Source organism: Bos grunniens, chromosome 18, assembly GCF_055505025.1.
Source record: "Bos grunniens cultivar Pamir isolate PY7600 chromosome 18, Bosgru_T2T1.0, whole genome shotgun sequence".
Classification (NCBI taxonomy): Eukaryota; Metazoa; Chordata; class Mammalia; order Artiodactyla; family Bovidae; genus Bos; species Bos grunniens.
Window position 1 is genome coordinate 15,590,553 of NC_141182.1, and position 25,503 is coordinate 15,616,055.

General features: G+C 41.6%; 1 long non-coding RNA gene across 1 annotated transcript; it reads left to right on the forward strand.

The window, feature by feature from the left end:
- The first annotated feature begins 376 nt into the window (after positions 1 to 376).
- LOC147353151 (uncharacterized) lies at positions 377 to 24,024 on the forward strand. Its single transcript, XR_015145439.1, has 3 exons — positions 377 to 482; positions 2,726 to 2,815; positions 23,668 to 24,024. It is a non-coding gene; the product is annotated as an uncharacterized LOC147353151 (long non-coding RNA).
- The last annotated feature ends 1,479 nt before the right edge of the window (positions 24,025 to 25,503 follow it).

Sequence of the window (25,503 nt, forward strand, 5' to 3'; positions counted from 1 at the left end):
GGTGTGGCCCGCAGTGAGCCGCAGGGGTCCTGGACTTGAAGAGGAAGTCTTGTTTTCAGCAACCTCGGGAGGGGCAGGTGCCTGGAGGAGATGGTGAGGACCCGCTGTCCGGAAGGGGCACAGTGTCCCACTGATTTACAAGCAGCAATTTTCTCTCCTGTCTCTGGCCTTACATGGACCTCACAGGGCCAACCCCTGGGGCCTCATCTGCAGCAATGTCTGGAAAACATGTATTTATGAAGTACCTGTATTTTTATACTGAATATGTAGCTTCTGAAACAAAATAGTTCATGTTATGTTTCACCTAAAATCACCTCATGTCCTGCCAATGGTAGCTGCCAGTCTTTGAAAAACCTTGGCTTGAGTTTCGGGTGAAGGAGAAAGGGCAGAGTGCAGGCCACACTCACAAGCTAACACTCCTCTTGCCAGGCTGGGAACTGGCTGAGGACAGAGGCTGTGTCTCGCTCTGTGTCCAGCACACGGTAGGTGCTCAGGGCGGCATGGTATGGGGAGAGGAAGGAGCACAGCTTCTCGTGTAGATCAGAGTTCAAAACTGGCTGTGTTTTTACTGTCTGTGCAATTCAGGGGAAGCGAATTTGTCTTGGTTTTCCAGTTTGTACAGTGTGATAACATCTATCTTACAGTGTCAGGGAAGCTAACTGGGATGGTATACCCAGTACCTGGCACAGAGCAAACTCTTAATAGATGCCAGTGTCCTTCCTTTTTCTCTCCTGATATTTGATGAACCAATTTATATCACACTGTTAGTGAGGAAATAGGTCTCCTCCATTCTTGAGGGAATCAGCACTTAACCTCAAGGATGAATCTCCAGGAATGAGACCACAGGTGGTGCAGACAGCTGAGGGCACTCAGGCTGCAGTCCTGAGCAGCAGTCCCCTTCTGGGGGCCGGAGTCTCCATTCTCAGCCTGGGGCCAGCACCTGCTGCCTGGAGGACATGTTAAAATGAGCAGCGCCTGCCTCCGGGATTGCAATCTCAGTTCCTCCAGGGACTGGGCAGGGAGTGAAATTGAGCACAGGACTGAACTGAGACAATAGAGAGTGGTGGTGTTTGTGGCCCACGGGAGAGGAGGTACATGGCACTAATGCTCCCATGGAAGCAGCAACCCGCTACTGGCTAAACGAACAGATCTGACCAGGCCACAGGGCCTCTGGTCGGCAAACCTGCAAAGGGCTGTTCCACCAGGGAAAATATTCACACTATTTAACCACGGGAATCCCGGTTATGAGACTTCAGTAGCTCCTCATTTCAAGTCTCCCCACCCCCTAAAACTCTGGGGAGAGAGAGGAATGGACTTCCCCTGGGCCCCAGAGCTCGACACTGCGGCTTCCTCTCAGTCATTTCACACCTGGTCTGTGTGGGATCCTTGGCGTGTGCGGGTTGCTTCCTCTGAACTTGGAGGGGCCTCTTCTAATCTAAAGTGGCCTGGCCTGGCCTGCCCGCAAGTCAGTCTGCCGGTGGCAGGTTCCAGCTGAGGCTCCTGGAGCTCAGCCTTGGGGGTCTGAAGCCTTTTTTCTGTTCCTGCCGTTTGAGCTCAGGCCTGCCAGTCACTGGAGGGAGGGCGAGCTGGGCAGGGGTGGCAGGAGCAGGCTGGTGTGTGACCTTCTCTGAAAGTTGGCTTAATCTGGGCAAGGAGTATTTGTGTGTTCCATGAGAGGAGAGGTCAGAGGTGTTACCTGAGTCACACACAACGGTGAGGACAGACTCAGGGTGGGAACACGGCTGCCCTCCTCCCTGACACCTACTCTGCTGCTCCCTACTGGGAGCTTGGGTGTGACTGGGCACATCAGTGTCTGTAAATACTGAAAGAGGACAGGGAGCTGTAAAAACAGGAGAGGGGACGGTGAGCACTGGCAGCTTGGTGAGAGACCCCTGGTTCAAGATTCAGAGTGCACGTTGATCAGGTATTAATAATATGTATTTCACAAAGTCCACATCATCACCTATGATAGCCCAATGGGTTGATCACTGGAAGTCAGAGGGTAGAGCACCCACACGGAAGCAGTCAGACAGCTCAGAGGACGGGGTCTGCAGGCCATGCAGTCTGGTCTCTCCGCGAGGTTTACTCACATGAAAAGACTACTGTGCTAGATGGAAAGAGACCTAAGGACCGTTACTACCAGATGCAGTTTGTGGTCCAGGATTGGATACCAGTTGGATGAATCGGCTGATCAGTTTGGCTGTTACACGACATGAAATTTATTAAAATGAAAAGGAGACTGCTGGCTGAACAAAGGAGGTTGGGAAACTCTGTAGCAGGCAAATCCAGATTGAAGGACATTCTACAACACAACTGACTGGGCCATTCAGAGTGTTAATATCCTAAAGGACAAAAATAGTGGAGGAAGTGTTACAGTGAAGGACACAAGAGACGTGACAAGTTAGTGCAATAAGTGACCTTTGATTGGATCCAGACTTTAAAGGGAATCACAGGTCCATCTCTAGGAGATCAGGAGGTGTGCTCCCCAACCACAGAGGGTGGCCAGCAGCTGGCACCTTGGAGCTGCTCCATCGAGAGAGCTTCCTGCCCCCAGGCCAGGCCCTTCCCAGGGCAGCCCTGTGGAGTGACTGGCTCCATACAGGACACGCTGTTGGGCAGTTTTCCTTCCAGAGTTTCCCCGTAGAGTAGAAAGAGGCTTTGCCAGGACTGTGAAGTTCAACTTCTTCCTCTGCCTGATCCTGCTTCCGCCTGCTCCCTTTCACAGGTGTAAGATGCCTGATAAGCATCTTGTGCCCCAAACTCCATCTCGATATGTATGGTTTCTAAAGAACTCAACCTGTGACTAACTATAAAGGTCAGTATTGGGTGATTAGGGAACTATGGGCTATATATTAGTTAATAGTATTATATTAGTGTTAAATTTTGTGAGTGTGGTAATTGTATGGCAGTGGTGTAGGTGACTATCCTTGTTCTTAGGAGAAATGCTAAGGTATTTAGGGGGGAAGGGTTGTGCTGTGTGCAACTTACTCCATTTGATTAACATGTATTTATATATCTGCATTGCTATATTTATCTATATAGATCTCACTAACTAGATATCTGTATATAGAGGCATACATTATCTACATCTGGATATCGGTATGGGAGACAGAGACAAAACAAATGTAGCAAAATGGTGCCAACTTATGACTCTAGATGAAATTCTTACAGATCCTTGTTATATTAGTTCTTCAAGTTACTGAAGGTTTGAAAGTTTTTCAAAACAAAAGTTGAGAGAAAGAATCAACGTGAAATGTGACTTCACTTCGGTAAAAACAATTCATGTACAAATCTGCTGTTGTTTTTGTTCAGTTGCTCACTCGTGTCCGACTCTTTGCGACCCCATGGACTGTGGCATGCCAGGCTTCCCTGTCCTTCACCATCTCCCAGAGCCTACTCAAACTCATGTCCATTGAATGGGTGATGCCATCTAATGATCTTGTCCTGTTGTCCCCTTCTCCCCCCACTTTCAATCTTTCCCAGCGTCAGGGTCTTCTAGTCAGTCAGCTCTTCGCATTAGGTGGCCAAAGGATTGGAGCTTCAGCTTCAGCATCAATTCTTCCAATGGATATTCAGGATTGATTTCCTTTAAGATGGACTGGTTTGATCTTCTTGCAGTACAAGGAACTCTCCAGAGTCTTCTCCAACACCACAGTTCAAAAGCATCAATCCTTCGGTGCTCAGGCTTCTTTATGGTTCAACTCTCACATCCATACATGACTACTGGAAAAACCATAGTTTTGACTAGACAGACCTTTGTCGGCAAAGTAATGTCTCCACTTTTTAATATGCTGTCTAGGTTTGTTGTAGTTTTTCCGTACATGGAAAAAAATCTGGAAGGCTACACACTAAAGAGCTAGAGTGGTAATCTCAGAGTGGTTGGACATGTGTAGTCTTCACTTTTGCTTGTCAACATTTTCATTTGCTAAAACTCACATGTTTTGCTTATGTAATGAATGATTATTAAGATAATTCATAAAGGCCTATGGTAGAGATAAAGGTGAGCCTCCCTCTGGTCCAAGAGGGCAGTGCCTTGGAGAAGGGGGCCAACTCCTCCTTACCCCCAGTGAGTGAGATTAAAATCTCAATAGTGTCCCTTCCTCCACTGGCTGTTTCAGCCTCAGACTGAAATGATACTGGCTTAAAAAAATGGGATCATTTGATGGGAGACGACCACTGGGCACCAGATGGGGCTGACCTGCTGGTGGATATGCTGGGCTGGCTGTTGGTTCAGGGCACCCAGAGTCTGTTTATGGCCACCAGCCATGTGACATTTTCACTTTCCAGTGCTGTGCTGGCATGGGGGGAAACGTGTGAGTATTACTTTGAGTTACATCTAAAATTGAATTTCCCACCCCTCTTGAGTGTCATTGTGCAACTATCAGTTCTGATATTTTTGTAACCTTTGTTTTTTAAAAAAGTTTTTTCCATTTGGTCACATTACTTTCAGTCTGAACCAGTTTTCTCAGTAAGACACGTTTTAAGGGAAGATTATATTTAAATGTTCCCTGTGGAAGACTAATGACTTCCTCAGAACTCCCCTCTTTGTGGCCCAAGGCCCACCTGGCGGGCTCAGGTGAGCTGGCACCACCCTTAAGGAAAGGACTCGGGGAGGGCCTAGGGCTGGGTCTCTCTGCCAGGGAGTCAGGAGGAGGCAGGATCAGCATCTGCATAAGGAGAAAAGTCTGAGGGAAGAGAGGTGGAAACGGGAGACAAATTGGCTAATGGAGGTTAAAATCAGGCCAGAGGAAGGAACTCTAAATTGAGTTCCAGGGCCGGGGCGGCCTCTCAAGCTCGAGTTCCACCCTCTCAGTCTGGGCACCTCACCCCTTTCTTTGGCCAGGGCTGCTTGGAGACTGGCTGGCTCAGGTGAGGAGAAATTTCTGTTTTTGTGGGCCAGCCCTGGGAGCAATCATCAATCAATCGGCAAAATTTTCCCACCTCCATCTTGTTTGCTAGGTGCTGGGATGAAGCTTTCTTCAAGACTCAGCTGAACTTCTCTAACACCTTAAGGCACCGCCCCAGGAAGTGTCTCGTCTGCCGGGCCCACAGTCCTATCTCCAGCTGTCTTGGGAAATCCTGAGTGAAAGCTTAGGCCCCTTTAAGGAGGAGGGGAACATGTTCGCTCATGCTTTCCTTTAAGCCTTGTGCAACAATGTATTTTGTCCAAGAACTGGCCTTTCTTTAGGTCGCAGAACTAATAATCACACAGCACAATGTCTTACTCATGGAAATGCTTTTCTTGGGCTCTGTGTTAATGATTATAATTGTAACAAATCTTGACTGGGAACCTGTTTCTCAAGCCTCAGATCCGTGATTACACGGCAACAGTATATCTAGCCGAGGGACGTTGCAGGAACTGTTCTCCCTGGCTAATCTTGTGCCAAAGTTATCTCAGGACGCATGCCTTGGGAAAGTTCTGCTGGAACTCTTACAACCTTGAGGTATTCTTTTTATCTGTTCTCAGCAGCCAGTTGAGAAGTATACAGGCCCCGCTTAAACTAGTGAGGCAGGTGCTCTCCTGTCCCCTTCTGATATCTATGTCAGAGCTTTTTCTCTCATTTTCACTTTAAATAAAAATCTACACAAAGCTCTGAGTGACTGAAACTGTCTTTGGTTCTGGAGTTGCATCTTCAGCGACCACGAATCCTGCAGCACCACTCACCGTAAGCTGTCACTAACTGACACCCGAATGTGGCTGTTTCACATTCAAGGGAACACCACGAGGACACACGAGGTCCTGTGGGATCCTGGGCTCTGGCTTGGGCCTCGGTAGAAGGGTGTTGGGGCTTCCCAGGTGGCGCTAGTGGTAAAGAACCCGCCTGCCAATGCAGGAGACTTAAGAAACGTGGGTTCAATCCCTGGTAGGGAAGATCCCCTGGAGGAGGGCATGGTAACCCACTCGTATTCTTGCCTGGAGAATCCCATGGACAGGGGAGCCTGACAGGCTACAGTGCACAGGGTCTCAAAGAGTCAGACAAGACTGAAGTGACTGCACGTGTGGCAGTGCTCAGCACAGATCGTGGCACTCAGTGGGACTAAGTGATTATTAATTTGTCAGAGCAAAATTATATTATTCAAACAGAGTTGTATCTATTAGGGTTCTTTGGTTACAAGCAAGAGAGACTGACTTTGGCGAACTTACGCAAACTGAGGGAAAAGTGGAAGCAGCAGTCTTTGGGTCAGATGGGAAGGAGCACAGCTCTGGGGCTGTGACATCAGAAACAGTGACGTGTCCCCATGAGCAAGCATGCGCTTCATCTGTCCTCAGTCCTTCTAACACTCTGCTCGGGAGGGACAGGCCCTATTGACACTGTGCCCTGGCAAGGGGTAGTTCCCCAGAGGAAAGGGTGCAGATGGAGGCAGGGCAGTGTCCATGATGCTCGCGCTCCCTGCCTCAGCTTGGCTGAGTGGCAGCCTCTCCTGCGTCAGCTGGGCTGTCTCACCTGGGCTCTGTCAGCCCTTCCTTCACCCCAGGTGGTTGTCCTCGTCCCATGCCTTGGACTCTGTGCCTGGAACTTGTTGGCTTCCTGGACCATCTGATCTGGTTCCTTTCTGTTTTGGATTCTGCATCCATGGATCCAGTCTTTTCACCTAACTTAGTTCCAGAAACTGGTCCCCTTGCTTGCCTGGGAAGTGTTAGTTTCTCAGTTGTACCTGACTCTTTGCAACCCCATGGACTGTAGCCCACCAGGCTTTTCAGTCCATGGGATTCTCCAGGCAATACTGGAGTAGGTTGCCCTTTCCTTCACCAGGGACTCTTCCCGACCCAGGGATCAAACCTGAGTCTCCTGAATTGCAGGCAGATTCTTTACCATGTGAGCCACCAGGGAAGCCTGGGAGTGGAGGTCAGAAAAAGATCCCAGGAAATCTGAGCTGTCAGTAGCCACAGATATGATCTAGGACTGAGGCCCAGAGCTGGGGAAAGAAAGTTTGTCAGGGTTTGGAAGTGAGTTCAGAGCAGATTCACAGCCATAGCCCAAGTGCCACTGTTTTCTGCACAAGGTGCTTTTAATTATGGAAGTAATATACACTCATGAAAAGAAATCTAGAAAATATATGAAAGTAAAAAGCACCCACTCCAATAACCCACCCATTCGTTGCTTAACCTCCAGTCTTTTTGACATCTAGTTCACCTGAGAGGCAATGTGGAAAACTGATTGAGAGAATGGGCTCTGGAACTCCTTACACAGTCAGGTAGGAGCTGTGTGGCCTCTGAATGTTGATTAACCTCTTTAAGCTTCAGTTATATCACCTGTGAAATAGAGGTGTGAAGAAAAGGCAGAGTAAAGTTTATAACAGAGTAAGCACTTAATAAATCTTAGTAAGTGCTCAATAAATATTAAAGTTTGCCCTGATCTTATGCTTTTTCCATGCCTCTCTCTCAACCCTTTCCCTGAATTTCCTTAGGCAACTTCTCATCTCAATTCTGGGCTTCTGGGTTACCATCCATTTGTCTTGGGAATAATTTTTTTTACCAACCGCATGCCCTAAGTAGTAAATGAAGCATCCAGGACATTATTTAATGCCATTTGTGTGGGAAGTGTGGGGAAGATAAAAGACAAAAAGCACCTAAGAGCAGATAGAGCATCATGTTGTACCACAGCCACTCAGCATGTCTGCTCTGCTCTCCCAGTAAAAGCACCCACACACCCTTTTCCTTTAGGAAAGTCTCCTCCTACTCCAGGTGAGGGTGTCCATGCACACCACGAGGCAGGCAAGTGACCAAGACCGAGCCCATTAGAATATGCTGACCCACTGGCTTCAGGAAGTGGTACAATAATCAGCCCGTGACATTCCTTCCTGGGACATTTTTACCTTTGAAACAAAGGTGCTGAGAGAATGTTAGCATGTACTTGCCATATGCAGGAAGCCTGCTTACAGGAAGAGAGAATGAGATTAACACTGGGAAGCAGCTGTGTGTAGAGACGAAAGTGTCAGGTCCCAGGTTGCTGCCTCTGAAGCCCGGGTTCCTGCAGAACTTCTGTATTATGCACGTTTTCCTATATTCTTCCCATCCATGTGAGTCATATAAATTTCCATTTTCTTCTTAACTGATTTATATCAGGCTGTGTTATATCCAAGTCAGAGTCCTGACTAATACAATTGCTTTCTTTGTAAAGGTGTGAAGGTGGTTGTGTGATCAATTGTAAAACTTTGCCCATTCTGTTGGTTGAGAAGGAACAGTCTCCCCAGTGGGGTAGCACTCCCAACATAATGACCAAGATCAAAGAAGCCCCAACTTTGCGGGGCTAGGGCTCATTGTTTTCCTATTCAAAGCTCTCTGGAGATACACTCTGTCTTATTGATTGCTGATGTGATCTGCAGCATTCACTCCATCAAGCAGAATTTGAGTCTCTCAAGTCTTTGGAGTTATTTGAAGAAACGAATCCTTTCATCTCTTCTGGCTTCCTTGGCACTTGCTCTATTCCCTTTCATCTCCAGCTCAGCACTATGAAAAGGTGTGATGGTGTGAGATCCTAGATTCTGGATGTGTATGAAAGTATATAAGCATATTCTGAGCAATCAGAATTAATAATGTGGCACCCACATTCTACTCCCTTTATCATCACAGAATTTTTTAAAAAACATGCCTGGGTGAGTGAGACCTTCCAAGGAGGCTTGTGCAGTCCTTCCTGCCTGGAGGAGCTACAAGAAGAGGGCTGCTCACAGTTACTCAAACACAAAGCAGGCTCCTTGTTCATTGCCAGCTTCAGGAATCCCTCTGTGATCCAAGTCTTCCTATTGTTCGGAAAGTCTGCCTACCTTCTGATCAGGTTGTCCTTCTCCTCCTCCTTCCAAAAACTGCCCAGAGCACTACAAGAAGCCTTCTGGCTTAATTCCTTTCAGTGCTGATAAATCTGGGATTTGTTATTTCTTACATGTGCCCTTTTATTTGAGTTCTCAGTACAGTACTAGTAGAAAAGAACAGTGTGTCCTATGAACATCACAGAAAAAACAAGGAGTAAGGGGCTCAAGGGCAGTTTAATAGATTCTGGGGTTTGTCTAGTATTTCATCATCAAGTTGAGCAAACAGAGCTGCAAAGAATATACTTGTGGTGTGAATTTTCTAGGACAGAAAGGCTGAGAGAGGGTGACCAATTTAAGGTTTTTAGTTTCACAAAATTTGTAAGAAGAAATAAAAGATTTTTTCCTACCCTCTATTTCATTTACCTTTGCTCTAATCTTTATTATTATTTTCTCTCTGCTACTTTGGGTTTAGTTTGTTCTTCTTTTTCTAGCTTCTTGAGGTGTAAAGTTAGGTAGTTGATCTGAGATCCTTTTCAATGTAAGCTTTTATGGCTATAAACTTCCCTCTTAGCACTGCTTCCATTGCATCTCATACGTTTTGGTAGGTTGTACTCTCATTTTCGTTTGTCTCAAGACATTTTATAATTTCTCTTGTGATTTCTTCTTTGACCCTTTGGTTGTTTAACAGTGTGTTGTTTAATCTGTACATTTCTGTAGATTTTCCAGCTATTGATTTTTAGTTTCATTGTATTGTGGTTAGAAAAGATTGTTTGCATGATTTCAAGCCTCTTTAATTGGTTAAGAGTTGTTTTGTGGCCTAGTAAGTGGTCTATTCTGGAAAAAGTTCTGTGTATACTTGAGATGTGTATTTGCTATTGTTAATGACAGAGGTTCCCTCCTTGACTAAATTTTATTCAGTCTCCTCTAAGATCTCTAGGCCCCAATTTGGCATCTGTCCTTGTCAGGTCTGCATCACCTGCTTGTCGCAAGAATCATTCTGAGCTAGTTTAGAGAAAACCTTCCATCCTTGATATCTGATCACTCTCAATCTCTGATCAAATTCCTCACATCTGCACCATTTTCCAGATGATGTCTTATCACCTTACCCTGCCCTCACAAAGAATCCTGTTTAAGTCTGTTTAACTAGGCCTTCTCCTTGATGTTTTAGTAATTTTTCATCCACTGAGCCTCAACCTGCTCCATAGTTACAAATCACCACTATATCATGCTGTATTTGGAGTTGAGCCCAGTTCTACACTGAAGTCTCTTTTCCTCTATTGTAACAGTTCCTAATAAAATGTGTGTTTACTACTTTAATAACTGTCAGATTCTGTGTTTCTTTAATATAGGGAAGTAGGTTTTTTGAATATTCACATAGATAAACAATAATGTGCAGTGCCCAGCCTTTTGGCTTGATTTATTGGCATTTGCAAATGTAAATGATACTGTGACAAGTTTACTACAGACCAAGTCAGTTAGTCATATTTAAACACAAAAGTAACCAAGACTTCCAACTGATGCTTTGCTGGGCCTCTCTAGAGATCCACAGGGTCAGCAGAGGTTGTGGACTCCACCAGAATGCAGATAAAGTGAAAAGTAGAAAAATCTTAAAAGTAGTCAGAAAAAAGAGGCTCATTATATACAGAAATACTGAATGACCACAGACTTCCTGTCAGAAACAATACAAGCCAGAAGACAATAATAATCCATCTTTAAAATGCTAAAAGACAAGGAGAATCAGTCAACTTAAAATTATTACACAGCCAGCAAACTTATTTTCCAAAATACTGATTTTTAGACAAGTAAATGCTATGAGATGTAGTATGAATGGCATAGGAAATTCTTCAGGCAGATGAAAAATGATATTAGACAGACATTTGGATCTTTAAAAAGGAAGAAAGAGTGTAGGAGATAGCAAATATGTGGGTAAATACAAGAGATTTCCCTTTCTGAAAAAAATTTTAAAAACATGATTGATTAAGCTGAAGTAATAATAATGTATTGTGGGCCTTACTGAGATAAAATGTATAATAATAAGAGTAGACAAGATGAAATGGGGAAATAAATGCTTCTGGTGTCAGGTTGACATTAGGTCTGAAATGAAATAAAATTATTTGAAGATAGACTGTATAAATTAACAATGTATATTGTAAACCTTAGAGCAAGCCATTAAAAAATGGCAAAGCTGTAATAGCTAATAAGGTATTGTGTGTGTGTTAAGTCACTTTGGTTGCGTCCGACTCTTTGCGACCCTATGGCTGTAGCCCACCAGGCTCTTCTGTCTATGGGATTCTCTAGGCAAGAATACTGGAGTGGGTTGCCATGTCCTCCTCCAGGGGATCTTCCCTACCCAGGGATCGAACCTGCATCTTTTACATCTCTTGCATTGGCAGGCAGGGTCAAGATAAAAAAGGAATAATGGTGGGGAAAAACCTAAAACAAAAGAAATCAGTTCAGTTCAGTCACTCAGTCATGTCTGACTCTTTGCGACCCCATGAACCGCAGCATGCCAGGCCTCCCTGTCCATCACCAACTACCGGAGTCCACCCAAACCCATGTTCATTGAATCGGTGATGCCATCCAACCATCTCATCATCTGTTGTCCCCTTCTCCTGCCTTCAATCCCTCCCAGCATCAGGGTCTTTTCAAATGAGTCAGCTCTTCGCATCAGGTGGCCAAAGTATTGGAGTTTCAGCTTTAGCATCATTCCTTCCAATGAACACCAAGGACTGATCTCCTTGCAGTCCAATTGACTCTCAAGAGTCTTCTCCAACACCACAGTTCAAAAGCATCAATTGTTTGGTGCTCAGCTTTCTTTCGGAGAAAGCAATGGCACCCCACTCCAGTACTCTTGCCTGGAAAATCCCATGGATGGAGGAGCCTGGTGGGCTGCAGTCCATGGGGTTGCTAAGAGTCGAACACAACTGAGTGACTTCACTTTCACTTTTCACTTTCATGCATTGGAGAAGGAAATGGCAACCCACTCCAGAGTTCTTGCCTGGAGAATCCCAGGGATGGGGGAGTCTGGTGGGCTGCCGTCTATGGAATCGCACAGAGTCAGACACGACTGAAGCAACTTAACAGCAACAGCAGCAGCTTTCTTTATAGTCCAACTTTCACATTCATACATAACCACTGGAAAAACCATAGCCTTGTCTAGACAGACCTTTGTTGACAAAGTAATGGCTCTGCTTTTTAATATGCTGTCTAGGTTGGTCATAACTTTCCTTCCAAGGAGTAAGTGTCTTTTAATTTCATGGCTGCAATCACCATCTGCAGTGATTTTGGAGCCTAAAAAAGTAAAGTCTGACACTGTTTCCACTGTTTCCCCATCTATTTGCCATGAAGTGATGGGACCAGATGCCATGATCTTCATTTTCTGAATGTTGAGCTTTAAGCCAACTTTTTCACTCTCCTCTTTCACTTTCAAGTGGCTCTTTAGTTCTTCACTTTCTGCCATAAGGGTGGTGTCATTTGCATATCTAAGGTTATTGATAATTCTGGAAATCTTGAATCCAGCTTGTGCCTCTTCCAACCCAGCGTTTCTCATGATGTACTCTGTACAGAAGTTAAATAAGCAGGGTGACAATATACAGCTTTGACGTACTCCTTTTCCTATTTGGAACCAGTCTGTTGTTCCATGTCCAGTTCTAACTGTTGCTTCTGGAGCTGCACACAGGTTTCTCAAGAGGCAGGTCAGGTGGTCTGGTATTCCCATCTCTTTCAGAATTTTCCACAGTTTATTGTGATCCACACAGTCAAAGGCTTTGGCATAGTCAATAAAGCAGAAATAGATGTTTTTCTGGAACTCTCTTGCTTTTTCCATGATACAGCAGATGTTGGCAATTTGATCTCTGGTTCCTCTGCCTTTTTTAAAACCAGCTTGAACATCTGGAAATTCATGGTTCATGTATTGCTGAATCCTGGCTTGGAGAATTTTGAGCATTACTTTACTAGCATGTGAGATGAGTGCAGTTGTGTGGGAGTTTGAGCATTCTTTGGCATTGCCTTTCTTTGGGATTGGAATGAAAACTGACCTTTTCCAGTCCTGTGGCCACTGCTGAGTTTTCCAAATTTGCTGACATATTGAGTGCAGCACTTTCACAGCATCATCTTTTAGGGTTTGAAATAGCTCAACTGGAATTCCATCACCTCCACTAGCTTTTTTTGTAGTGATGCTTTCTAAGGCCCACTTGACTTCACATTCCAGGATGCCTGGCTCTAGGTGAGTGATCACACCATCGTGATTATCTGGGTCATGAAGATCTTTTTTGTACAGTTCTTCTGTGTATTCTTGCCACCTCTTCTCAATATCTTCTGCTTCTGTTAGGTCCATACCATTTCTGTCCTTATTGAGCCCATCTTTGCATGAAATGTTCCCTTGGTATCTCTAATTTTCTTGAAGAGATCTCTAGTCTTCCCCATTCTATTATTTTCCTCTATTTCTTTGCACTGATCACTGAGGAAGGCTTTTTTCTCTCTTCTTGCTATTCTTTGGAACTCTGCATTCAAATAGGTATATCTTGCCTTTTCTCCTTGCTTTTCGCTTCTCTTTTCACAGCTATTTGTAAGGCCTCCTCAGACAGCTGTTTTGCCTTTTTGCATTTCTTTTTCTTGGGGATGGTCTTGATCCCTGTCTTCTGTAGAATGTCAGGAACCTCTGTCGATAGTTCATCAGGCACTCTGTCTACCAGATCTAGTCCCTTAAATCTATTTCTGACTTCCACTGAAATCAGAAAAAGAGAAAACTAATAAAGAGGATATGGGACAGATGGGCCACACAGGAAATTAGCAAGATGGTAAATTAAAACTTAACCACAAAAAATTACATTGTATGTAAATGGTCTACACTGCCAGGGTTACAATGTAGAGGACGACAGTGGTTATGTTGTCAGGCACAAAGTGGAGAGCTTTATAATAATTCAACAAGAAGACAATCTTAAATGAGTACACTTACAAGGGAACTTCAAAATACATGAAGCAAAACCAGACAGAAGTGAACGGGGCAATAGGTAAGTCTTAGGTTACAATTTGAGATTTCAAAACACCTATCTTAATAATGACTGAAAAGCGATAGATATGATGTAATGAAGATTATAACCATCTAATTATTTGTTTAGACCATTACACATATGTGTATATATAATCAGCCTCTTCTTCTGATTGCTTTTAAGATTTAGAATATACCCACAACTACAGAACATATATCCTTTTAAATTTCACATGAAATGTTTACCAAGAGAGACCTATGCTGGGCCATAAAGTGAGTTTTTAAAAATTAAAATGACAGAGATCATACAAGATGTGTTTTTTAACCACAGAAGAATTAAATTGGAAATCAGTAGTAGAAACATCACTAATAATAGAAAAGTCTAAAATCAATGATCTAATCTTCTACCTTAAGAAACTAGAAAGATAACAACATAAACCCAAATTAAATAGAAAGAAGAAAACAAGAGTACAGAAATAGAAATCAATGAAATTAGAAAATGGACAAATGAGAGAGAAAATAAAATAAACCAAAGTCTGGGCCTTGGTAAACATGAAGAAAGTTGTAAACCTTTAACTGGACTGATTAAAACAAAGGAGAAAAGATGCAAATTACTATTATCAAGAAGGAAGGAAGAGACATCCCAGCAGATTCTACAGATATTTAAAGAATAATAAGAAAATGTTATGCCAAAAAATCAACAACCTAAATAAAGTACTTAAATTCCTTGAATTCTAGAGCTGACTTAAGAAGAAACAAGAAATTAAATAACCTTATCTCAATTAAAAAAATAAATTTCCCATTAAAAATCTTTAAACAAATAAAACATCAGGCAGGATGGCTCCACTAGTGAAGTCTATCAAACATTTAAGGATGAATAACACTAATTCCGGAGAAGGCAATGGCACTCCACTCTAGTACTCTTGCCTGGAAAATCCCATGGATGGAGGAGCCTGGTGGGCTGCAGTCCATGGGGTCGCTACCAGTCTGACACGACTGAGTGACTTCACTTTCACTTTTCACTTTCATGCACTGGAGAAGGAAATGGCAACCCACTCCAGTGTTCTTGCGTGGAGAATCCCAGGGATGGCGGAGCCTCGTGGGCTGCCGTCTATGGAGTCACACAGAGTTGGACACGACTGAAGCGACTTAGCAGCAGCAGCAGCAGCAACACTAATTCTAATTACACTAACATGTAATTAGAACATGCAGAAGAAAGTAAATTACTTCCCAACTCATATCATGAGGCTTAAAACAAACATTCCTCATAAATACAGATGCAAAAACTTCTTAACAAGTATTAGAAATTAAATCTAGCTGTATGTGCAAAGTATAATATATTGTAACCAAGTAAACATGTCCCAGGAATGCAAAGTTGGTTTAACATTTGAAAAATCAAGCAATGTCATTTATCATATAAAAAGAGGAGAAACATGATCATCTCAATAGATGCTGAGAAAATACTTAATAAAATTCAACACCTATGTATACGAAATCTCATAGCAAACTAGGTATAAAAGGAATTTCCTCAACTTGATAAAAGGCATCTATGAAAAATATATATCTAAATAAAATTAAATGCTGATAAAGACTGAATGCTTTCTTCCTAAGATGAAAACCATTAACAGGATATCCAGTCTCACCATTTCTATTTCAATCTTACTGATGGTCCTAGCCAGTGTAATAAGGCAGGAAAAAGATAAAATGACATGATCTAGAATTGCTTTTACTCAAAGATGTTATGTTTGTATACATAAAAAATTAAGAGCAATCTATAAAATACCACTAGGATGAGTTTTACAAGATTGTTACAAAGTTAGTACACAAAAATCAACTGCATTTCTATTGAGCAGCAGCAATCAACTGAAAGTTTAGATAACAGGATCCATGAACACAGAATATGAACTATTCTGTTTAAAATACTTATAGAAAAAAAGAATAAAACCCAGAAAATTTTATAATACATGCATCTGACTTAGGACTTATATTTGGGATATATGTATGTTTGTGTGTATACATATATATTACATATAATAAAACTATCTAATTAAAATATTGGCAAAATATTTATATAAAAGCTGACTAAAGAAGATATGCAAGTGCTTGTAAAGATGCAAACATCAATTGTCATTAGGGAGATACCAATTAAAACAGTGTGATATCATCCCCATTAGCATGGTTAAAATTAAAATGGCTAATCATTATAGTGTTCATGTGCATGTACAGCAGATGGAACACTCATATATTGTTGGTGAGGTTGTAAAATGGTGCAGCAATTTTGGGAAAACAGTTTGCCAATTTCTTTAAATGTTCAATGTGAACTTACATATGATCTAGCAATCCTATCCTTTGATACTGTGTTTGTTTCTTCAGTCATGTCCGACTCTTTGCAACCCTATGGACAGCAACCTGCCAGGCTGCTCTGTCCATGGGATTCTCTAGGCAAGACTACTGGAGTGGGTTGCCATTTCCTCCTTCAGGGGACCTTCCTGACTCAGGGATCAAACCCATCTCTTACATCTCTTGCATTGGCAGGCAGGTTTTTTTTGTTTTTTACCACTAGTGTCATCCTGGAAACTCCCTTTGACACTGACCGAGATATAAACATATACATCCACAGAAAGATTTGTGCATGAATGTATACAGAGGCATTCTTCATAATGGCCAAAAATTGAAATCAATACATTCATCAAAAAAAGAATAAATGAATTGGGGCATAGTCAACTCTGGAATACTACTAAGTAATAAAAAGTATTCACCAAGAAGGCAATGGCACCCCACTCCAGTACTCTTGCCTGGAGAATCCCATGGACGGAGCAGCCTGGTAGGACTCCAGTGTTCTTGCCTGGAGAATCCCAGGGATGGGGGAGCCTGGTGGGCTGCTGTCTATGGGGCTGCACAGAGTCGGACACGACTGAAGCAACTTAGCAGCAGCAGCAGCAAGATATATATAACAACATAGATGAATGGGAATAACATTATTTTGAATTAAAAAAATGTACACACACAAGAATACTTAACACATAATTCTATTTATATGAAACTCTAGGAAATATGAATCAACACTATGGTGACAGAAAGTAAATCAGTGTTAGTAGGGGTTAGGAGACAGGGCTCAAGGGAGTCTTTTGGGATGAGAACAAAGGTTTTATTTATTTTTGGCCACACTGAGTGGCTTGTGGGATCTTAGTTCCCCAACCAGGGATCAAACTGAAGCCCTTGGCAGTGAAAGCCCACATCTTAACCAGTGGTCCACCAGCAAATTCCTAACAAAAAGGTTTTATATATTGACTGGAATGGTGGCTATATGGGTGCATATATTTATGAAAACTCATCCAACTAGACACAAATCGTATGCTTTTTATTGAATGTAAATTATATTTTAGTAAAAGAGAATTTTATAATTTTTTTGAAAATCCCAATATGCAAAATTAATCTAAATTTATCCTGGTTGAAAGTACTCTGGGAGTATCTCAGAGAAGCAAAATGCAAATCTTTTTTGGAGGAAATATACCTCACACCAGCCTTCATCAAATTCCTAGAGATACAATGCCTTTTCGTAGATGCACTGACAATAAAAAGAAAATTAACAATCACCCAAGCAAACCAACTACTATTTGCATTAGTCAACAGAGGCAACAAGAACCCTCAAGAAATTTAGGTAGTGGAACTGTGGAATACAGAATATAAAATATGTATGAAATTGTTAAAAAGAGAATAAAAACAAAGGAAAAGAAAAAGATACCATAAAAGGAGCAGGTCTATTTAGAAAAAAACTAAATAGAATTTCTAGAAATAAGCAATATAATCAAGTTAAGGACTCATTGGAACCCAAGAAAACCAACTACCATGAGTTAAACGGAAGATAGATATGGCTAAATAGAATATGTAGCATATGCAAAATATGAAGAACTGGGAGTACTAAGAGATTAAGAGACAAAGAATTTTCTATAAATGATAAAAACATATATGTTCAGATTCAAGAAGCCCACATATTATAAAAATAATACAAAAATGAATCCATATGTAGACATAATGCATCACAGTGATGGCAAAATAGTGGAGAATATTATAAAATTAGTTAAGAGGGAAAGGGATTCCCTTCTGGTTCAGCTGGTAAAGAATCCACCTGCAATGCGGGAGACCTGGGTTTGATCCCTGGGTTGGGAAGATCCCCTGGAGAAGGGAAAGGCCACCACTCCAGTATTCTGGCCTGGAGAATTCCATGGACTTGTATAGTCCATGGGGTTGCAAAGAGTCAGACACGACTGAGTGACTTTCACTTTACTTCACGTAAGAGGCAAAAGACAGGTTATACTGATAGATAAAGGAATTTAGATTTAGAAAGGAAGCCAGATACTCACAAAATAAACACAGAGAGAAAATTACTGTCAATATCAATTTTATACCCGGATAAATTATACAAATCATGAGGAAGAAGTTGATTTTTCTTTTAGAAAAGTAAAAATCGGACAGATTACTAGGCAGAGTGTCAGTAAATAACTTCAAAAGGAAAGCAGAAGGGAAGTGATTCCAGTAGTAAGGTCTGGGATGCAAGAAGATATGAAGAGCAAGTGAATCAGGAGGCATGGAGAGAAGTCTGTTCACTATAAAAATTGGTCACTATGGACCATTTTTTTGAGACATAAAGAACAGCACAGAAATAAAATAACATGCAACATGGAAAAGGAGTGATGCAGATAAGGCAGACTCTTGTTCTTTTCAGAAAGACAGTAGAAATATAATTTTAGACTTACATACACGAGAAAGTGTGAATGTTAACCACAAAAGTGAGAAATAGAATATGTAACTTTTTAAAGAAAAGTTTTTAATTAGATTCTTCACAAGACAATGAAGAACTGAAGAAGTGACCAGAGCAGGAAGCTTTTATTTATTATTAAATATTTACCTAGCTATTTATTTCACCACTTTCTCTGGGGGCTCAGATGGTAAAGAACTTGCCTGCATTGCAAGGAGACCCAGGTTTAATCCCTGGGTTGGGAAGATTCCCATGGAATGGGAAATGGCTACTCATTCCGGTATTCTTGAATGGAGAATCCCATAAACAGAGGAGCCTGGTGGGCTACTGTCCATGGGATCACAAAGAGGCAGACATGACTGAGCAACTAAGCTTCCTCTATTTATTTTTCTTTGGCTGTGCTGCATTGTGCAGCGTGTGGGATCTTAGTTCCCAACCAGGGATCACACCTGCAGCCCCTGCATTGGCGGTGTGGAGTCCTAACCACAGGACCACCAGGGAGTCCCCTGAGTATGCAACTTCTAACTAATAATATACATAGTATATGTATAATACATACACAGTATGCATAAACACCCAGTTCAGCACCTCTGGGGGATGAGGTAGGAAGGAAGGAAATAAAACCGGGAGGGCGTTAAGCAGTGTTCTGGGCATGTAGGTGCTCACTATTCTTCACCTCTTTTCAGAAGTCTGAAACATTTCTTTTTCTTAATCGAAACATAGTTGATTTACAATATTACTTTCACGTGTACAACAAAGTGATTCAAAGTTTTAAATTTTGTACTCCACTTAAAGTTATTATAAAATATTGGCTATATTCCCTGCACTGTACAACATATCCTCGGAGCTTACTTTATACATAGTAGTTTGTACCTCTTTATCCCTTACCTGTCACGCCCCTTCCCTATCCCTCTCTCCACTGGAAACCACTAGTTTGTTCTCTGTATCTGGGAGCGTGTTTCTGTTATATTTTTACTTTTTAGATTCCACATATAGGTGATAACATAGAGTACTTGTCTTTCTCTGGCTTATTTCACTAAGCATCATACCTTCCATACCAATGATGAGTTTGATGCTGCTGCTGCTGCTAAGTCGCTTCAGTCGTGTCCGACTGTGTGTGACCCCATAGAAGGCAGCCCACCAGGCTCCCCCATCTCTGGGATTCTCCAGGCAAGAACACTGGAGTGGGTTGCCATTTCCTTCTCCAATGCAGGAAAGTGAAAAGTGAAAGTGAAGTCGCTCAGTCGTGTCCGACTCTAGCGACCCCATGGACTGCAGCCTACCAGGCTCCTCTGTCCATGGGATTTTCTAGGCAAAAGTACTGGAGTGGGGTGCCATTGAGTTTGATAGGTTCATCCATATCATTGCAAATGGCAAAATTTAATTCTTTTTTATGGCTGAGTAGGTGAAGTATTTCTTCAACATAGAATTCAACAGCTTTTAGTTATTTTTTAAAAGCCCTTCAGTTTCTTTAAGCAGTGGTTCTTACCTGTATTGATTCTGACTCCTCTTTCCAGGGGACACTTGGCCATACCTGGAGACACTTCTGATTGTCACAAATGGGGGTGGTGTTATTGGAACCTAGGTCAGGGACACCGCTAAACATCCTATAACACACAGAGTGGTTCCCCTACAATGAAGGATCATGTGGCCCAAAACGTTAACAGTATTGAGTTTGAGAAATCCCATTCTTCAGGATAAGAAAGGTCATTTTTTCAAAATTAGATTTTATCACTCTTCTTTCTAATTAAAAGGAAATGGAACTCCATTTTGAAAATGATGAGAACCAGAAATGTGATCACATGGTGATGTCATTCACAATACTTCTGACATCTATATTTTCAGAAGGTAAAATTGCTTGATAACTTCTTCAGGAAAAAACTTCATAAGTAGGCAGTATAATTAATGTTTTAAAGTGTCAAAAATGAACTTGCCTTTGGTTGATTGATAAAGTTCCATGAACATAGCAACAATGACCACGGTTTGCTTTTGACTGAAATTTCTTTATGAGATGAAGTTTCCATGAAATAGTTAATTGCTTTCAGTTGCTCCATATCCAAGAAAGAGAAAAAAAGGTAACTTGAGAAAGCAGCTTTTTTCTCTACTTGTTTTCTGGCTACCGTTACATTAGTATTCGACAGTGGTATTGTACAAAATTCTGGGGCTGCTACTGAGACGTTGTCATTAAATTCCAACTTTACACACCTGGCATGCTGCCAAATGCAGTTCAGTGTGTAGATTACAGTCCAACAAATCAATACTCTAGAATTGTAGGTTTATGTCTGCCTGTAATTAAAAAGTATGCAAGCGCTTTCTTTGCCTATCTGATGAGAGGAAGAGAAACGAGCTGTTTTTCTAGGGTGGAGAGGTGAAAGTGTCAGCCTGAAACAGAAGTATTGGGACACTCCTGGCAGTCCAGTGGTTGGGACTCTGCCTCCAATGTAGGAGGTGTGGGTTCAATTGGTCGGGGAACTAGGACCTCACATGTTGTGTGACATGGCTGACACATGATACATGTTGCATGACAAACTATATATATATTTACACGTGTAAAATATATGTAAATATTAAAATATATATATATTTATAAAATAATAGAAGCATTCCCTGGCATATCCTTTAAGACGTGGCTTTTGATAAAGGCAGTCGCTCTGTACACCTCTCAGCCTAGCACTGATCTGTACCAATCAGAGAAGTTCCCTCATTTTCATGGACAAACTTTGGGAGTTTCTTCAGAGAACCTGGTTTGGTGTTGTAGTATTTCCTCAAAAAACCTGTGAGTGTGGGTAATGGGAAGATAAAACCAAACACTGTATCCTCACGAAAGGAGGGAGCTATAGCAGGAGAGGGGAGTTTTTGGACAGCGTGTGTGTGGTAGATTACTTTAAACCACAGGCTCCTAGCAGAAAGGTAGGCCCTTTTCCCAATCCTGCAGAAAAAGCCATAAAACTTCAAGCCTAGTCAGTGTCTGCCATCTAGCAATTAAGAATGGCAAACGGGAAGACTAGATTCATTTGGTGCCTCTCTTGCAGAGATTAGGGTAAAACGTCAAGCTTCCAAAGCAACAGGTACTACCCTATTTCTGGAGGCTAAGGTCTGACGCATTCACATTAGAAAAGGATTTAGGACATAATTCTACCCACTGGGCAAAACAAAATCAGCAATAGCAGCTTCCAATTCAAAGGAAATATTTATACACAGATACAAGAAAAGATACAATTTTATCTTTGTAGCAGGTAGCTGTGGCTGGCTGTCAGCCAGATGTGAAAACAATTTCACAAAGAAAAAACTTTGTGGAGTTGGTCTGGCCTTTCCATCATTTTGACCAGAGTGGGAAAAAAAAAAAAAGAGTATTCTCTTCCAGGAAATCAGTTTATTTTTCATCACAACAGAAAAATCTCTGTATAGAAATGTTTTGGTTATATTTCTCAATTTGGGTTGTAGGGTGGCTCTGGACATGAAAGATTTATTTCTTAGTGCAGTCCCCTCCAACTTTTTTTCAAAGTTTCAAAGTGGGGCTCCACTGCTTTTCTTAGTCAGTTTTCCCAAGGATCACATTTGCAAGTGGGCTAATGATACTAACTCTGCAGTCTAGGAAACTGAGTGTGAATATGATTGGAAATATGAAAGATTTTGATTAAATTATGGGACTACTATATAGACGTTGAATAGAATTTTATCCTTTATTCATTTTAAGATAGATTCACCTTACTCAAAGGAGACTTGATGAGTGATTTAAAAGGGACACTATTCAAGAGTTAGGGTTTAATGTAATTTTATTTACATTTCAAATGCAGAATCAAATTGCAGTATCTTCTGCCATACTTGAGAGGGAATGGATCTAAGTTTTTTTACTGGTGGTTGGGAGGCTAAAATGGCTGACTTGTACTCATGCAAGAGGAACACCAGCTCTCCTCATTCCATGATGCCAGGTTTAAGATGTGCCCACTGCACTGATAGTTCTTACACAAACATAAAACATCATGTTAGATTTCATCAATACTTTTACCCCAGGAGTGAAAATTGGGAACCGCCACTGTCTTTTCCAGCTTCGTATTATCTATGGCTGCATAACAAATTACCTCTAAGTTTAGCAGCTTAATACAAGACTTATTTATCTCGGGTTTCTGAGTAATTTGGGTGTGGATCAAGGTCCCACAAAAGCTATAATCAAAGTGTTTTCTGTGGTCATCTCAAGGCTCTAGTGAGGGGAGGATCCCCCTCCTGACCCATCACATGTTGCTGGCAGGATTCAGTTCTTTGCATGTGGTTAGACTGGGGGACTCTGCTGTTGCCAGGAAACCCCGGTTTCCTGTCACATGGACCTCTCCACAGAGCATCTCAGAACATGGCAACTGGCTTCCATCAGAGCAGGAAAGCATGACAGAAACAGAAGGCAAGCAAGACAGAAGACAAAGTCTTTCTGTCACCTAATCAAGGAAAAGACATGTCACTTTTGCCATATTCTATTCATTAGAAGCAGGTCACTAGCTCCAGCTCCCGTTCAAGGAGAGGGGATGATACAGGATTGTGAATACTGGGAAGCAAGGATCCATGGGAGCCACCTTAGAAGGTTTTTTCTCCTATCACAAGGTTTTTTTTAATATTAAAAACTGATTGAGAATGCAAGGCTGCTTTCAGACAATGAATGCGAAAGGCGGAGGCCATACATTTGAGTTAGTTGCAGCGAGTACTTGTGCACATTTTCGGAGCTAAATTGTCCTTGGGGCATGACACATAACAGACTGACAAAACTATTTTTGGGTTCAAAACCTGTGAACGCTTCTCCAAAACACGGCTTAATACAAAGCTTAATACAAATCCCAGATGAAGTCATCAATGGAAGCATTGAACACGATTTGAAAAGCATGGTTCAATATCGAGATTTTTGATGGAAATTCCTTCTAGCAAACAGCAGATACTCCAAATATTTCAAGAAGGAATGTACCAGCTCAGTGACCTGCAGGCACCAGATGTTACAGAGTATGACAAAGCTTGGAGAGTGAGACAACTTTTAGATAAAAGCTGTTTCCTGATCCTAAATAACACTAAAATTGCTCTGTGACTATTTGCAGTGATAACTACCCTTCTTTTCTTCTTCTTTGGCTCCTTGATCTGTGTGACTGCACAACTCAAGAGGTTTTGCCTTCCTTTGCTTTCTCCTCAGGGTGCCCCTTTCATGAGACCCACACCCCCATCCTCACTAAGCTGTGGCCACTACCGACGCATCCTGTCCCTCAACAGACAGCGTGTTCTGACAGCCCACTGTACTACGAAAGACCTCACGGTCACTGCAGTGACTGGAGGCAGCAGCCTGGATCCTGCAGGCAAGCTAAGACTAAACGTGTCTTTTTTCGTTCTTCCCTTGAATATTCACTTGAAAATATAATGATTTTATTTTTTATCATAACTATGATTAGTCTGGACGTGACTGGATAGGAAATGCCAACTTTTCCTGGGAAGGAAATTAGGATTCTTTGCCACTTTTAGAGATTTTGGAAATTGAGGCAAGTAAGGAATCAAAGAACAAGTTTTATTTCCAGTTTAAGGACCAAATTCTTTACTGTGAAGTATCAAATCCAGTAATAAGTTAATACTATATTAATCCATATAAGAAGTCTTATACGGTCTGGAAGTTCACCTCTTAAAGAAAAATCATTGCCTCAGAAGAATATACTCAAGACAGCACATACTAAACATGCACCTCAGTCATTAGTTTCTCGGGCTTTTGTAGTCATTAAGTCAATCACAGAAATATAAGTAAAAGCTGCTTTAAAAAAAAGCACATTCAGAATTATGAGTTTGTTATTAGTAGAGGTATATAAAACATGGACAACTGGTTTTGCAGAAAGCTAAAAAAAGATATCCAAGATCAACCTGTCATATTATTTAGCTCACAACTCAAATCATTCTCCAAACTCAACAAAGAGCGCACACACACACGTGTTTTAATTTCTAGATTGTACACTGTTTCCTTTAGATTCAGAAAAGATCACAAAAGCAAACCAGTGAAAGCTCTTTCTGTCTAGTGTCAAGGCTATAAATTGTTAACAAACATTGTTTATTAAGAATAAAGAGTAATTGTTTTCCAGAATTTGCAGGTGCCAAGGAATCATGGCAACAAAATTGAAGAATAACAAAGTATTACAGGAAAAAAAAAGTAAAATATAATGCTTTGGAAAAAAATGTAGAATAAATTACATTTTAAACCAGAATAACTGACAAGCTTACAAGAATCATCTGGGCTGCTGTTTGGAGCGGCTTTTAAAACGTACAGCAAGCAAAAGCAGGGAGACAGCAGAGAGCAAGGGAAGGGTGCTGATCGAGGTCTGAGACACGGGGAACTACCTTCTTTTCTCTGGGCTTCAGTATTCTCATCAATAACACTGGGGCAGATAATCTTTCTTGAATCTTAAAAAAACCCAAATCTCAAGATTCCTTCTGATCATGAACAACATTCTGAAGAAAGCATACTCTCCTTGGATTGAGAATTATTCCTATGATCACAACTAGGCTTTTCCTATCCTGTTCATCAGCTGACACACTCCTGAAACAAGGAAGCACCCTCACCAGACAACAGCACCGCTATAAAAATGTTCAGGCATTTAGGAGGTTGTTTTAACGCCTAATAATCACATGAAATGTGACAGAGACACTGACACAAGCTGTTAACAAGTCCAAGTCAAAGAAGTGTTTCTGATCTCTTTTGTGATTGGAAACGTGGAAAAATCCTTTGCTTTTTGTCAAACGTTTCCCCTCACAAAAGGTACATGGCACTTGATTCCTCCGTACTTTAGATGCTGGGATTAGTAGGGTTCCTGCAATCCGAGGGCACTTGGGGGTTGACACCCTGTGGTAAATCTGGAATCAACAGCCTGACAGATGTGCTCCTGAGCTGCACACACTCCTCCAGATTCACCTTTTTTGTTCTGTGTTTAACACTGGGCACCATATTCTCTGTGAAGGGTGTAATAACTTCCACAAGATGGCTAAATTTTTTCTT